This window comes from Oncorhynchus nerka, linkage group LG22 (assembly GCF_034236695.1).
Source record: "Oncorhynchus nerka isolate Pitt River linkage group LG22, Oner_Uvic_2.0, whole genome shotgun sequence".
In the NCBI taxonomy this organism is placed as follows: domain Eukaryota; kingdom Metazoa; phylum Chordata; class Actinopteri; order Salmoniformes; family Salmonidae; genus Oncorhynchus; species Oncorhynchus nerka.
In genome coordinates this window covers 24,278,475-24,295,675 of record NC_088417.1, presented here as the reverse complement: position 1 = coordinate 24,295,675, position 17,201 = coordinate 24,278,475, and the positions used below count along the sequence as shown (strand labels likewise).

General features: G+C 40.9%; 1 protein-coding gene across 1 annotated transcript in view; it reads left to right on the top strand.

Annotated features, from left to right (window-relative positions):
• Positions 1-7,953, top strand: part of fbxo15 (F-box protein 15) — a 36,279-nt gene extending 28,326 nt beyond the window's left edge. The window contains exon 13 of the mRNA XM_029625943.2: positions 7,402-7,953. The gene's annotated coding sequence lies outside the window, so the exon portion shown is untranslated. The remainder of the gene's footprint in view (positions 1-7,401) is intronic.
• The last annotated feature ends 9,248 nt before the right edge of the window (positions 7,954-17,201 follow it).

Here is a 17,201-nt window from a genome sequence, read left to right as displayed (position 1 = left end):
CTTTGGATTGGAGATGTTTGATATGGGTCTGGAAGGAGAGTTTACAGTCTAACCAGACACCTAAGTATTTGTAGTTGTCCACGTATTCTATGTCCGAGCCGTCCAGAGTAGTGATGTTGGACAGGCGGGTAGGTGCAGGTAGCGATCGGTTGAAGAGCAATCATTTAGTTTTACTTGTATTTAAGAGCAATTGGAGGCCACGGAAGGAGAGTTGTATGGCATTGAAGCTTGCCTGGAGGGTTGTTAACACAGTGTCCAAAGAAGGGCCGGAAGTATACAGAATGGTGTCGTCTGCGTAGAGGTGGATCAGAGACTCACCAGCAGCAAGAGCGACCTCATTGATGTATACAGAGAAGAGAGTCGGTCCAAGAATTGAACCCTGTGGCACCCCCATAGAGACTGCCAGAGGTCCGGACAGCAGACCCTCCGATTTGACACACTGAACTCTATCAGAGAAGTAGTTGGTGAACCAGGCGAGGCAATCATTTGAGAAACCAAGGCTGTCGAGTCTGCCGATGAGGATGTGGTGGTTGACAGAGTCGAAAGCCTTGGCCAGATCAATGAATACGGCTGCACAGTAATGTTTCTTATCGATGGCGGTTAAGATATCGTTTAGGACCTTGAGCGTGGCTGAGGTGCACCCATGACCAGCTCTGAAACCAGATTGCATAGCAGAGAAGGTATGGTGAGATTCAAAATGGTCGGTAATCTGTTTGTTGACTTGGCTTTCGAAGACCTTAGAAAGGCATGGTAGGATAGATATAGGTCTGTAGCAGTTTGGGTCAAGAGTGTCCCCCTTTGAAGAGGGGGATGACCGCAGCTGCTTTCCAATCTTTGGGAATCTCAGACGACACGAAAGAGAGGTTGAACAGGCTAGTAATAGGGGTGGCAACAATTTCGGCAGATAATTTTAGAAAGAAAGGGTCCAGATTGTCTAGCCCGGCTGATTTGTAGGGGTCCAGATTTTTCAGCTCTTTCAGAACTTCAGCTGAATGGATTTGGGAGAAGGAGAAATGGGGAAGGCTTGGGCGAGTTGCTGTTGGGGGTGCAGTGCTGTTGACCGGGGTAGGAGTAGCCAGGTGGAAAGCATGGCCAGCCGTAGAAAAATGCTTATTGAAATTCTCAATTATGGTGGATTTATCAGTGGTGACAGTGTTTCCTATCTTCAGTGCAGTGGGCAGCTGGGAGGAGGTGTTCTTATTCTCCATGGACTTTACAGTGTCCCAGAACTTTTTAGAGTTAGTGTTGCAGGAAGCAAATTTCTGCTTGAAAAAGCTAGCCTTGGCTTTTCTAACTGCCTGTGTATAACGGTTTCTAGCTTCCCTGAACAGCTGCATATCACGGGGGCTGTTCGATGCTAATGCAGAACGCCATAGGATGTTTTTGTGTTGGTTAAGGGCAGTCAGGTCTGGGGAAAACCAAGGGCTATATCTGTTCCTGGTTCTAAATTTCTTGAATGGGGCATGTTTATTTAAGATTGTTAGGAAGGCATTTTAAAAAAATATCCAGGCATCCTCTACTGACGGGATGAGATCAATATCCTTCCAGGATACCCCGGCCAGGTCGATTAGAAAGGCCTACTCGCTGAAGTGTTTCAGGGAGCGTTTTACAGTGATGAGTGGAGGTCGTTTGACCGCTAACCCATTACGGATGCAGGCAATGAGGCAGTGATCGCTGAGATCTTGGTTGAAGACAGCAGAGGTGTATTTAGAGGGGAAGTTGGTTAGGATGATATCTATGAGGGTGCCCGTGTTTAAGGCTTTTGGGGGGTACCTGGTAGGTTCATTGATAATTTGTGTGAGATTGAGGGCATCAAGTTTAGATTGTAGGATGGCTGGGGTGTTAAGCATGTTCCAGTTTAGGTCGCCTAGCAGCACGAGCTCTGAAGATAGATGGGGGGCAATCAGTTCACATATGGTGTCCAGAGCACAGCTGGGGGCAGAGGGTGGTCTATAGCAGGCGGCAACGGTGAGAGACTTGTTTTTAGAGAGGTGGATTTTTAAAAGTAGAAGTTCAAATTGTTTGGGTACAGACCTGGATAGTAGGACAGAACTCTGCAGGCTATCTTTGCAGTAGATTGCAACACCGCCCCCTTTGGCAGTTCTATCTTGTCTGAAAATGTTGTAGTTTGGAATTAAAATTTCTGAATTTTGGTGGTCTTCCTAAGCCAGGATTCAGACACAGCTAGAACATCCGGGTTGGCAGAGTGTGCTAAAGCAGTGAATAGAACAAACTTAGGGAGGAGGCTTCTAATGTTAACATGCATGAAACCAAGGCTATTACGGTTACAGAAGTCATCAAAAGAGAGCGCCTGGGGAATAGGAGTGGAGCTAGGCACTGCAGGGCCTGGATTCACCTCTACATCGCCAGAGGAACATAGGAGGAGAAGAATAAGGGTACGGCTAAAAGCAATAAGAATTGGTCGTCTAGAACGTCTGGAACAGAGAGTAAAAGGAGGTTTCTGGGGGCGATAAAATAGCATCAAGGTATAATGTACAGACAAAGGTATGGTAGGATGTGAATACAGTGGAGGTAAACCTAGGTATTGAGTGATGAAGAGAGATGTTGTCTCTAGAAACATCATTGAAACCAGGAGATGTCATTGCATGTGTGGGTGGTGGAACTAATAAGTTGGATAAGGTATAGTGAGCAGGACTAGAGGCTCTACAGTGAAATAAGCCAATAAACACTAACCAGAACAGCAATGGACAAGACATATTGACATTAAGGAGAGGCATCCTTAGTCGAGTGATCAAAAGGGTCCAGGGAGTGGAGAGGTTGGTTTGGGGGTCACGGCGATTTAGACAGCTAGCCAGGACATCGGTAGCAAGCTAGCATAGGATGGAGGTCTGTTGTTAGCCACCTCTTGCGTTCCGTCAGTAGATTAGTGGGGTTCCGTGTGGTAGAGGGGATTAGTCCAAATCACACAACAACAAAAAAATAAAAACAATAGATATAGTTATAGAGGCCCAAGAAGAAACATAATAATAATAAAAAATAAAAAAAATTGTCCGATTGTCTATTCTGAGAGCAGCCGGTAAGACAGCTAACGGTTAGCAGGCCGCAGATGGGCGTTCAGGTAACGTCGCGACGGAGGAGCCAGCCGGATCTCCTTCGGGTAGATAACGTCGGCAGTCCAGTTGTGAAGGCCCGGTGGGGCTCCGCGTAGGCAGTAAAACGGGTCCGGATAGGTGACTGCAGCCCAGGAGTGATTGACGGAGCTCAGGAGTGATTGACGGAGCTGGCTAGCTCCGGAGTAATTGATGTTTGCTACGGAATCGACGAAAGCAGATAGACACACGGATAGCAGCCAGCTAGCTGTGAGATCCGGGAGTGAATGTCCAGAGAGCAGTTGAAATTCAGGGACATGGAGAGAAAAATTGGTCCGGTATGTTCCGTTCCGAGCCGCGCTGCGCCGTACAAAACTGGCGATAGATTTTCGAGCTAAAGGATAGCTGATGACCACAAACCGTGGTTAGCTGAATACTAACGAGTTGCCAGTAAAGAAGCTAACTAGCTTCTGATTAGCTTCTGGCTAGCTCCTGGCTAGCTTCTGGCTAGTTTCTGGCTAGCTTCTTGGAGTTTCTGGCTAGCTTCTTGGAGGATTGCAGATTTGAGGTAAATAATACTTATTTATAAATATAAATTGGTGAGGCGGGTTGCAGGAGAGTGTATTGAAGATGAGGTGATGGAAAATAAAAATAAAATGTATGTGAAAAAAGTTGTAAATATATATATATACACGACACGACACGACGAGGACAAAAGACGTCTGAACTGCTATGCCATCTCGGGCAGGATTAATTGTATTCTTCATAATATAAAATAATGCCACAGAATTATAAGCAAATCTTGTCTGATAAATGAACTAGTGTAGCCCACAGCCATTTGGCATAGTCATTTTAAAATGGCTTGTAGGCTATGTGTGGAAGCCAGGAGATGCTAAATGTGTTTATGTTAATTAACAGGTCAATTGCCTGAGACAGACCAGTTGTTTGCTTGACAATCCCCTGCCGACAATTTCGTGACAGCCACAGCCCTACCTATGCCCCAAAAGATCTTTAAAAATACTTCATCTGTTATGTGTTTGTGTGTTTCTTGTCCTTTGTGGGAGGCACAATGTGTTTGTCATGGTGACAGCAGATAATATCATAGCCCTGTTGGAATACTTGCTGAATATTTAATGCTAAATTATATAATATTTCAATACAAGTGCCAGACTAAGTTACCATGGTTCAGACATGGAGGGCTCTATTTAAACAAACCCAATGTAATGGTAAATCTAACATGCTGACTAGACCGGCCACATTACATGTCCAAGCGTTATTTAATTATTTCATCCAAACTGCTTACAAAGATCCAGCAACAAAAAAAAGGACCATATGCATTTCAGTTAAAATAACAACCCACTGTTTATCTCCCAGGACAAATGAGTTATCTACAGTAAGCTAGCTAAATGTCCATGAATGTTTTGTGTGTTCCGACCTGTCCCAAAGTTAATAAGAGTTGCTTCTCAGTTGGTTTTGGTATTTTAATCTGCCTGAATGCGTCTGGTGGGGATAGACAAAAATGGCAAGGTGGCGGATGCACGCGTGGGGCCGGTTTGGTCAAGTTTTAAGCTCTGGCGGTCGCTATAGGTTCAGGGGTGTGTCAAATACTTTTGTTATTTTCACAACCAGAATTAGGGGCGCAGCAACTTGAATAAACAAGGTAAATGTGTAAGCAGTTGAAGGTGTGTCGAGGCTTGATGCCTCACGGGCCAATCGGGACGTGCTCCATGGCTAAATATGTGGTTGCTTCAAGTTGTGTATTTACGGTCCTTTATGTATTGCATTGTCATCAACTCCAATTTGAATGTTAGTCCGTTGTAGCTTAGTTTGTTAAATAGCCTACAGAAACTAAATGTATATCTATCCCATATTTGCAAAACATGTTGAACATGTTTTTGAACAGTAATTGCATGGCTTCCATATGGAAATATATTGATAACATAGCATTCACACTGATATTGGCCTACTGTAAAGTGCATTATGTCTGAGCCATGGACATGCCTAACGTTGTCAATAAGCAAGATTGAATTCACTATTGATAAGACTAAACAAAAATTATAAAGAAAATTATCAACACCGACCATACCGACCACTTATTGCAGGCATTTTACTGATATCATTCATTACAATAAGTAGCTTATACTAGAGAAATGTGAAGTTTAGAATTAAATAAGTTTGCTAACATGGGTGGTTGTTAATGGGACAATTGATGGCTAATACAATAAAACTAGTAGTAGTAGTTGAAAGGATCATTTAATAAAACTGGTGCACATTAATGTTATAAATGTGTCATTCTATTAATCTTTGGCGCATCAATCCATGCAATTTATGATAAGACTTAAAAAGACAGCAAATAATTCTAAGCAAATTAGAATAAAATAAAACAACTGGTTTGAAATAGCCTATGTCTAAATAAAGTTACAGGCACCATAATTGCTTCCCGTGGGCATATAATTGTAGGCCTAAAACTACGTAGACTGTGGGGGGTTTTATGCACATCCAAACTTTTCAGGTGAGCTGGAAACGGTCCAATATAAAGAGCAAGGGGAACGCCTACTCGCTGTTACTGCTCCAAAATATACATTGCCTTCAGAAAGTATTCACAGCCCTTGACTTTTTCCAAATTTTGGTGTGTTATAACCTGAATTTAAAATAGATTCAATTTAGATTTTTTGGGGGTCACTGGCCTACACACAATACCCCATAATGTCAGAGTGTAATTTTGTTTTATTTCTTTTTTTAAATACTAATTCATTACAAATAAAAAACTGATGTCTTGAGTCAATTAGTATTCAACCCCTTTGTTATGGCAAGCCTAAATAAGTTCAGGAGTAAAAATGTGCTTTATAAGACATAATAAGTTAAATGGACTCATTATGTGCGCAATAATAGTGTACCCCACACATGCAATTATCTGAGGTCCCTCAGTCGAGCTCTGAATTTCAAATCCAGATTCAACCACAAAGACCGGGGAGGTTTTCCAATGCCTCGCAAAGAAGGGCACCTATTGGTAGATGGGTAAAAACATTTAAACTGACATTGAATGTTCTGTTGAGCATGGTGAAGAAAAAAGAGGAAGGAAATCCCTCAGGGATTTCACCATGAGGCCAATGGTGACTTTAAAAGAGTTACAGTTTAATGAATGTGATAGGAGAAAACAGAGGATGTATCAACAACATGGTAGTTGCTCCACAATACTAACGTAATTGACAGAGCGAAAAGAAGAAAGCTGGTACAGAATACAAATATTCCAAAACATGCATCCTGTTTGCAACAAGGCACTAAAGTAATACTGCAAAAAAATGTGACCAAGCAATTCTCTTTTTGTCCTGAATAAAAGTGTTTATGTTTGGGTCAAATCCAATACAACACATTACTGAGTACCCCTCTCCATATTTTCAAACATCGTGGTGGCTGCATCATGTTATGGGTATGCTTGCAGTCGTTAAGGACTGGGGAGTTTTTCAGGACAAAAAATAAATGGATTTGATCTAAGCACAGGCAAAATCCTAGAGGAAAACCTTGTTCATGCAGCTTTCTACCAGACACTGTGCGATGAATTCACCTTTCAGCAGGACACTAACCTAAAATATAAGGCCAAATTTACACTGGAGTTGCTTACCAAGAGGACATTGAATGTTCCTGAGTGGCCGAGTTACAGTTTTGAATAAAATCTACTTGAAAATCTATGGCAAGACCTGAAAATGTTTGTCTAGCAATGATCAACAACCAATTTGACAGAGCTTGAACAATGTTGAAAATAATAATGGGTAAATGTTGCACAATCCAGGTGTGGAAAGCTCTTAGAGACTTACCCAGAAAGACTCAGCTGTAATCACTGCCAAATGTGCTTCTACAACGTATTGACTCAAGGGTGATACTTATGTCAATTAATATTTTCTGTGTTTCTTTTTCAATACATTTGAAAAAATGTCTAAAACATGTTTTCACTTTGTCATCATGGTGTTTTGTGTGTAGGTGGGTCAAAAAATGTTTTTATCGATTTAATTCAGGTGGTAACACAACAAAATGTTCAATACATCAATGGCTATGAATACATTCTTAAGGCACTGCAAATGCCATTATCGTGTATGTAATGTAAGTAGTTTAGAGGCCTCTCTTTTAAAAATGGTACAGTAAAAATATTTCTAGTCCATAACATAGACAGATGAGTAGTAGTTCTCTATTAATCCATTGAGTTTGCTGACATGGATTGTGTATGTGTGCCATTCAGAAGGTGAATGGGCAAGACAAAATATTTAAGTGCCTTTGAATGGGGTATGGTGGTAGGGGCCGAGCGCACCGGTTTGAGAGAGTCAAGAGCTGCTGTTTATTTTTTCACACTCAACAGTTTCCCGTGTGTATCAAGAATGGTCTGCAACCCAAAGGACATCCAGCAAACTTGACATAATTGCGGGAAGCATTGGAGTCAACATGGCCCAGCATCCCTGTGGAACGCTTGGCACCTTGTAGAGTTCATGCCCCGACAAATTGAGGCTGTTCTGAGGGTATAAGGGGGGTGCAACTCAATATTAGGAAGGTGTTCTTAATATTTTGTACACTCAGTGTATATACAGTGCATTCGGGGAAGTGCACCAGTCCCTACTGCAGCAAAGCACCCTGGGGATGTGATGAAAGAAATAAAAGCTGAAATAAATCATTCTCCCTTCTATTATTCTGACATTTCACATTCTTAAAATAAAGTGGTGATCCTAACTGACCAAAGACAGGGAATTTTTACCAGGATTAAACGTCAGGAATTGTGAAAAATGTAGTTTAAATGTATTTGGCTAAGGTGTCTGTAAACTTGTGACTTCAACTGTACTTCCGTCTGAAGGTATATACTTCCGTGTATGCTGTGCATTGCTACCGAACCAAAAAATAAAACAAATTGAATAAGTCAATACAATTTGTCTCACTTTTTGAATGAACTTACTGGGTATAAACATATCACATCACACAATTCACTGGCGACACTAAATCTGTTTAGAAGAGGTTGAGAGATCGGAGCGTCTCTCCTTGTTAAGCATTTCCCATAATACCATAATGTTCATGCAAATTCTACAGTGCAGATGGCTTGACCGAGGTTTCCATTTAGGTTGACCGCAGTGCCAATTTGACTTTGTCCATCAGTCGAAGTAGACTATCATGTCTGTCAGCAAAAGCTATAGGAAATTAAACACTCTTTAAAAACAATGTTGAAAAGGGGATAATGTTAGCTAACCCCGCTAGGTTGGCCTACGTTGTTGGGAGAAAAAGGTGCATTGGGTCTAATTACCACTATGTTTAGTCAACTGTACAAAGTTTCTACCAGTAGCTTGCAAAGTAAACATCAACTAACAGTACATCGGCAAATGCGCTTGACAGTCAGAGCCTGGGAAATGAACCTAAACCACTCGTCAGGTATGGTTCACTTTTATTTTATATCACTCAAACATCCAATTAAAGTGAATCAAGTCAAATCAATTTGTCTCACTTTTTGAATGAAGTTACTGGGTATGAACGTATCACATCATCATATCACAATTCACTATCGTGTGGCGACACTTAATCTCTTGAGAGGTTCAGATATTGGAGTGTCTCTCCCTGTCAAGCATATTCTGCGTGCATGCAAATTCTATAGGGCAGATGGCTTGACACAGTTTTTTTTCATTTCCAGGATAGTTTGACCGCAGTAAATTGGCTAGCTCTCTAATAACAGATCACATCAATATGGCTAATTAAGGTAACTGTCAGGGGATAAACTACAGGGCTATATCCAAATATTTTCTGATTTTCATGTCATCTGTAATGGTGATGACAGATGTCCGACTGACAACTTAACCATGACGAGGACTTGACGATGTCTAGCTCTTTCCAAAAGCCTCATCTCTGATGAAGCAAGCTAAATGACATGTTGTTTGCTTTACTATCTAGCTAGCTACATGCCAAATGGATAGGCTTCCCTCACCTATCAAAAATTACATGTTCAACTGATGTTTACTGATCATGAAAGCATGCAGTTACTTGCTGTATAACACAGATGATAGAGTTAAACATGGAATAATTGGAAATGTGTAGTTCTGACTGCTCTTCAAGAGGTGATGATATTAAACCAAATAGTTAACATTTATTAAACAATCCCTTGAAAATAGTAGTTGTCTGTCAGGATTTGGCCAGGATTGTTCCGGTTTTGGCCACTAGATGCCCCCATTTTGCATTTTGACCCTTGTTTTCCCTTGATTCCAGTTATTATTTGCACCTGGCCAAGATTGTTCCGGTTTTGGCCACTAGATGCCCCCATTGTGCATTTTGACCCTTGTTTTCCCTTGATTCCAGTTATTATTTGCACCTGTGCCTCGTTTCCCTTGAATGTATTTAAACTCTTAGTTTTCCTCAGTTCTTTGCTCTGTGTTTGAATGTTAGCACCCAGCCCCAGCGATGCTGTGAACATTTCTTGCTCCAGTTGGACTCTCTTGTGGTACTCTGTTTTTGTTCTCTTTTCATTTTTTTAAAATTATCTTTTGAGGCTTTTTTTTCTGCTTTCTGCTTACCACCTTGTGGATTTACCTTTTGACTTGGAGGATGACCTTTTTCTCTTGGAATTACTTTTGACGTTGTGGATTTATATTTTTGCCTGAACTTTCCTTTTTACTTTATTAAAACACCGTCTCAAGTACTGCTGTGTCTGCCTCATCTTCTGGGTTCTGCCGACTATTAGTGGCTCAGTTTGCTAAGTGACTGTTTCTCCCACCGGAGACCCGACTTCGTAACCGGGTCTTGACAGTTGTCAATGGTTTTAGTGGAGCTGGGGGTCTCATTGCCCTCCAGCACCCAAATCAAACACTCTACACCGTATTGTGATGTTCTATTGAGAACGACCTATATAAAAAGCACAATGTCTGTTGAATGTTTTTGCTGCTCGTGATATTTTAATAAAACATTGGTGATGTAGCCTACATAAGGCTACTGTGTGGGTCTCCGCTGGCAAAATCAGTGCCATAACCAATTGCGTTATCCCTAAGTTTTTGGTCGGTTTTAAATGTCCCTAGTTGTGCTCACTGAATTATTGCCGTATTGGCGCACGTTTTTAATGACACACCTCAACGCCTGCGAGCTGATATAGGACAGGTACATTGCCAACTTTGGTGTTAGGGCTGGAAAGTTTTTACATAACGAACTTGCAAACTAACGTGCGTTTGACACTAAGCGCTACCATAACGCCAGCTGAAATTTAGAGCCCAGAATGTGAGCAAGGAAACAAGGGCAGTTTTGTGAATAAAGTTTCAACTAAAGTCACATTAAACTAGCAGAATGCAACTAATCAATACCGGTCTTTATTTGTGTATGGTTTTTGTGATTCCAATCTTTTTGTTAATCTTTGAGAGCCCACAGGACAGAATCCCTATAAGCTTTTTTGCTTGTTACACATTTGAGTATTCAAGTTTCTGATTTGTTTTTTTGATTCTGTCATTGTTTAAGCCTCATCATCCCCATATACCTGAATGCTAATAGCTATTACCCCCAATTGTATTGCTAACCATTATGCAATTCCTTTCAGATGAAAACAGTGTTTAATGCTGACTGAAGACTCAGCCTACTAGTTGAGTTAGAATTATGACCTCAGGTCAGTCATTGGAAGCAGTAACAGCCATTGCAACCTAATCCCTATATAGTGCACTGCTTTTGACCAGACGAATAGGGTGCCATTTTGGAGGCACCCACAGTGTGTGGGCATCTGGTGTGTTGCGGATGGACTTTCAAACACAAACCCTGGGTTTAACTGTATTAGAACCGATTCTATTCTTGGACCCTTAGTTTTTCCATGACCATGTGACCTGACTTGGAAAAAATCCTCACTGAAGGACCCAGAGTTTCTGACTTGGTCTGGAAAAACTCACGGCCTTGTCTTTCCATATACAGTTCTGCTACTACTATACCAATACAAGCTTTCATCCAATTGATCAATCATAGAGATCCTTTCCTTTATTAAATGGCATACAATTCATGCTAAATCTATGGTAATACTACAGTCAATTTAAGGTATGGTACACCACCATTCCACCTCTACGACCTTCACCACCAATCTAGTGTCGCTTCAAACATCAAACCCTTTGAAACGGGCAATCTTTCACCGCAATTGATGAGCTAAATCCAGGATCTCAAGGACAATGAGATGTAGTAATGGCCTCACAAGAACACTCTGCCTATTATATGCCACTCACAGTCATCTTGGCCAGTCAATGGAATCACTAACTAGTGGAGATGGATCTTTTCATTGGATGTCACTGAACTGCATAGTGCCTTCCCAGGGGTGATATGATGGTTTATGTGAGTCACTGGCTCCAATGGTTTTGAGTGATATAGACCTATGAGCACATTGCAGCAAAAGGAGGGGAACTTGAATATATCTGTACTGCATGATGTCCAGTCCCAACATGCATTCACAATACAAGCAGTGAAAGCTTATGTTTGTCGAACTAGCTTTACAATACAGTACATACCTGGTTAAAATGTCCATGTCAAACAGGTCTATAGTTTGTTTATGTGTCAATTAATCCCATAAGGATTGAGTTGCCAACTGCCGATTTGACACGAAAATAAAATGTGATTCATTAATTCATAGTTGAACACCTTTGCACAGTAAAATGCACTTTTGCTCAAACCCAGTAGAAGGCTCTCGTTGGTAGGTCATTGTGAGAGAAGACCATTGTTTATTATGACTATTATCATAGAAAGAAGGCGAAACCCATCTTTGCTGAAGTCGTTTTGTCCTAGACAAAAGATATTTGATGATGGATGATTGCAGTTTTTAATTACTTTTCTTCTGTTTCAATTGAATTGCATGAAGACAGCATTTTGGAATGGTATGGATGGTTTGGAATGGTATGGATGGTTTGGAATGGTATGCCAACCAGAGCAAGATTCAGAACAAGGGATCAATGACCAGGAACAATTCATTCTCTATATCGTTAATTCATTTGCCCTTTTGTGATTCACATTGTTTCCACCCCACCTCACCTTTACAATGCAATAAAAGGACATACATAAATTCCTGCCCTCTTCAAAATCCAACAAAGACCATGGGCCCACAGACAAGGCGGATTGGCCATCTGGCAGATGTCGGACCATCTTTTAGTTGGGTGGACTGGTCGGAATTGGCCTATGGGCCTCTTAAGACTTTGTTTTAATGAGTTTTGCGCAAGTTCTCTGTTGTGATAGTAATATATTTGAGCATTTGTCTGATCAGCGAGCAACGACTGTGACTGTCTGTGCGGAGCCATTATACTAGCTGCTGCTGCAAAAGACAGTGCAGTCTTGCTAAATTATTCTCTGCTAAAGGTCAATTCGGGGACTGTCTGTTTATTTTAATTGTTTTATCAATGTTTATTCGCTTCTGAATCTCTCTCTTCAGCCAGCGAGTGGGTCTTAGTTTATGAGCTGTAGTAACACGTGACTCTGGTGTCGGATTACATTACATAGCCTCCACTGTTGGAGGCTGGAAAGTCCCACCCTTTTCCGTCCTATTTCAATAACTGAAAGGCCCATCACATCTTGGCAGAAATATCTGCATTCGCAGCAATGTCAAATGAAACACAATGCTGGAAATCTATCTGCAGCCACATAAACTATTGCTGGCATCGATCTATGACAAACACAGAAGGTTTTATATTGAATTCAATAGACGAAAACAGAGGGAGCGAGAGAGACAGAGAGAGAGAGAGAGAGAGAGAGAGAGAGAGACAGAGAGAGAGAGACAGAGAGAGAGACAGAGAGAGAGAGATACAGAGAGAGAGATACAGAGAGAGAGAGAGAGAGAGAGAGTAGTTGGTAGAGAGAGAGAGAGCGAGATTGTAGTTGGTAGAGAGAGAGACAGAGAGAGAGAGAGAGAGAAAGGGAGAGAGAGAGAGGTCCTTTAAAGTAGCCATTGGCTGTATCATGCAGCCAAAACATTAAGGAACTGTCAGTCTCTCTCTCTCTCTCTCTCTCTCTCTCTCTTTCTCTCTCTCTTTCTCTTTCTCCCTCTCTCTCTCTCTTTCTCTCTACCAACTACTCTCTCTCTCTCTCTGTTTTCTTCCATTGAATTATATTTAGACTCATATTTATACACTTAGCTAAGTGGGCAGTGGGGAACACATGAACGGCAATAATTTAAAATTTGTAGTTAGGCTGTTATGGTATTAAAAAAGCCAATGGTCATTTATCATTTCTATGATTTTCTTATTTGTCTAATATGTGTTTATTCAGTCACAACTAGGATGGGTAACTTAATGTTAAGAGTCTGTAAAAAAACAACAACATTTAAGACGTTTATAAATAGTGTTCACCATTTATTAATCATAACTCCCACATTAATAAACTATTTACTAATCATTGGTAAAGTATTTTTGCAGTCCCTAATCTAAAGTGAGCGCAGTTGTGGATAAGATGCCAGGGCAGAATTTTTGTCCCAGTCCGCCCCTCCCTCCCTCTCTCCCGTCAGACATAAGTTCTTCAGTGACATACTGTATGTCTGATTGTGGCCTTAGTTCAGGTTCAAATTAACTTAACCACCGATTATAATTTAAAAAATTATCCCCTCCATGGTCTCCCATTGAAATGGGTAAATTTATCCACATTAGAGTGTCATTAAACCCAGCTCCCTGAGACTCTCAACTGACTCATCTTAGAGGAAAATTGCTTCCATTTTTAGCCCCTAATTCTGTCCCAGGTGACTGACCAGCTGAGACTGAAGTTGCGATCTCTTCTATTCACATCACCTCATTGACGGGATACAAGACACTTGAAATCTATTAAGAATATACATGTTTTTTTTTGTATATGGTGGTGTAGGTGTGTTGGGGGGGGGGGTGGTGGTCTTGTTGGGTATCTGTATGTGTTTGTGTGGCAGTGTTGTTATTGTATCAATAAGCTTATAGCAGTAGTAGTACGGTAGCTGTTTCACTCCTTATCAGGTAGAGGGCACTAACAGTATGAGGGAGACACATTTGAGACCGGATGCTACCTGAGAAAAAAAAATGCATTACGTTTTTAATTGCACCCCGGTAACTCTGTATGTTGTGCTCCCCAGTGTGTTGTCTGAGGTGGCTTTATGACACTGTCAAAGATGCTTCTCAAGACTTTAAAAGTCTCATCTTGAATTGTCTGATTAGCGTTGATTCAGACCTTGATTCAGCATTTAAAAAATAATCCCAAACTTTAGGCATGTGTTAATGAATGTACAGACAACAGACAATGTGTTAATGACTCCATTGACACACACTCTAATCTCAAGCTGGACTTTTTAAGGGGAAGGTACGGCCACTGAGGTCACAATCATACTGTACGTTAAATACTGTGGAGATGATAATATTGAAGGGAGTAGCATAGAGAGCTGGGGAGTTCCCCATTCTCCAATTATGACGAAGTGTTCTGTAATATTATGTTGTCTGAACCAGTGTGCTTCTGAAGTACATCCATCCATTCTGCCACTGGCTGGTGTTTTGTGAAATACTGCTGTGAAATAGCGTGTCTCTGACGTACAGAGCAGTAATCTAGCTTGTGCTGCTGCTAGATCACAGTTCGCAGCCTCTCTGCCCCGCATTTGAACCCATTGCCCTGAGTCCATGCCTCCCTTCTCTATTCCTTCCTCTGTCTCTCTCCCTCTTCTCCTTACCTCGCTCCTCTCCTCCCTCTGCCTCTCCAATCCAGATCCCTAGGTGCAGGGGTGATTGGGTCTTCTATATTGTAATAGGCTTATTATGCTCAAAGTGATTCCAGATTTATCCCAGCTTATAAACACAGCATCAGGCCATACGAGTGTGAGCAATCCCATTATATCAAAGCTTCTACTCATCCTGTGGCTTCCACGGGATGAGGGGAAGGGAGGGAAGGGGGAGGGATGTATGTGAGAGCTGCAAGGGTGTTTTTAATGCAAGACATTCACTTCATCCATCGCCTCTAAAGATGTAGAGGTAGGCTATAACATAACAGTGGGCGTAACTCAGGCAACCTGGTTGTAATGTCTTTAGCAGGAGTTCAGCTACCCACCATCACTCTGCCTCCTTCCCTTCTCTCCCCTGCTGCTCTCTATGAGTTCTTAGAATACCTGTGTCGTGTTCTTAGAATGTACCTGTGGCGTTTCTAGAATGCTTCTGTTATGTTCTTAGAATGTACCTGTAGTGTTTCTAGAATGCTTATGTTATGTTCTTAGAATGTACCTGTAGCGTTTCTGAAATGCTTATGTTATGTTCTTAGAATGTACCTGTAGTGTTTCTAGAATGCTTATGTTATGTTCTTAGAATGTACCTGTGGCGTTTCTGAAATGCTTATGTTATGTTCTTAGAATGTACCTGTAGCGTTTCTAGAATGCTTATGTTATGTTCTTAGAATGTACCTGTGGCGTTTCTGAAATGCTTATGTTATGTTCTTAGAATGTACCTGTAGCGTTTCTAGAATGCTTATGTTATGTTCTTAGAATGTACCTGTAGCGTTTCTAGAATGCTTATGTTATGTTCATAGAATGTACCTGTAGTGTTTCTAGAATGCTTATGTTATGTGCTTAGAATGTACCTGTAGCGTTTCTAGAATTATTATGTTATGTTCTTAGAATGTACCTGTAGCGTTTCTAGAATTATTATGTTATGTTCTTAGAATGTACCTGTAGCGTTTCTAGAATTATTATGTTATGTTCTTAGAATGTACCTGTAGCGTTTCTAGAATTCTTATGTTATGTTCTTAGAATGTACATGTAGTGTTTCTAGAATGCTTATGTTATGTTCTTAGAATGTACCTGTGGCGTTTCTAGAATGCTTATGTTATGTTCTTAGACTGTACCTGTAGCGTTTCTAGAATTATTATGTTATGTTCTTAGAATGTACCTGTAGCGTTTCTAGAATTATTATGTTATGTTCTTAGAATGTACCTGTAGCGTTTCTAGAATTATTATGTTATGTTCTTAGAATGTACCTGTAGCGTTTCTAGAATTATTATGTTATCTTCTTAGAATGTACCTGTAGCGTTTCTATAATTCTTATGTTATGTTCTTAGAATGTACCTGTAGTGTTTCTAGAATGCTTATGTTATGTTCTTAGAATGTACCTGTAGCGTTTCTAGAATGCTTATGTTATGTTCTTAGAATGTACCTGTGGCGTTTCTAGAATGCTTATGTTATGTTCTTAGAATGTACCTGTAGCGTTTCTATAATTATTATGTTATGTTCTTAGAATGTACCTGTATAGCGTTTCTGAAATGCTTATGTTATGTTCTTAGAATGTACCTGTAGTGTTTCTAGAATTATTATGTTATGTTCTTAGAATGTACCTGTGGCGTTTCTGAAATGCTTATGTCATGTTCTTAGAATGTACCTGTAGCGTTTCTAGAATGCTTATGTTATGTTCTTAGAATGTACCTGTAGCGTTTCTGAAATGCTTATGTTATGTTCTTAGAATGTACCTGTAGTGTTTCTAGAATGCTTATGTTATGTTCTTAGAATGTACCTGTAGCGTTTCTGAAATGCTTATGTTATGTTCTTAGAATGTACCTGTAGTGTCTCTAGAATGCTTATGTTATGTTCTTAGAATGCATATGGTGTGTCCCTGGAACACCTCCCAGGATTCTGATATTATTATTATTGAGCCGTTGTAATCTGTAATGGCACGTATTCGCGTCTGTTTGTATGTTATTGATGAGAGCACCGACGGCTTTCTGAGGGATGAGCAGCAGTTCCATTTCGTGTCTGGAGTGGCAGTGGCAAGATAAATGCATTACATATGTTACTCTGGCCTGCAATTGAATCTCTGCCATTGTCACAGCCTCAGCCATTCTGAGAGGAAAGAAAGAAAGAAAGAGAGAGAGAGAGAGAGAGAGAGAGAGAGAGAGAGAGAGAGAGAGAGAGAGAGAGAGAGAGAGAGAGAGAGAAGAGACACAGACAGACACAGAAAGAGAGCGAGGGGATAGGCAGAGACAGACACAGAAAGAGAGCGAGGGGATAGGCAGAGACAGACACAGAAAGAGAGCGAGGGGATAGGCAGAGAGAGAGAGAGAGACAGGAAGAGAGGCAGAGTTAGAGACAGAGATTTGCCAGGACCACACATACACATTCCATCTAGACACTGTTGCCCTAGAGCACACAAAAACTATACATACCTCGGCCTAAACATCAGCGCCACAGGTAACTTCCACAAAGATGTG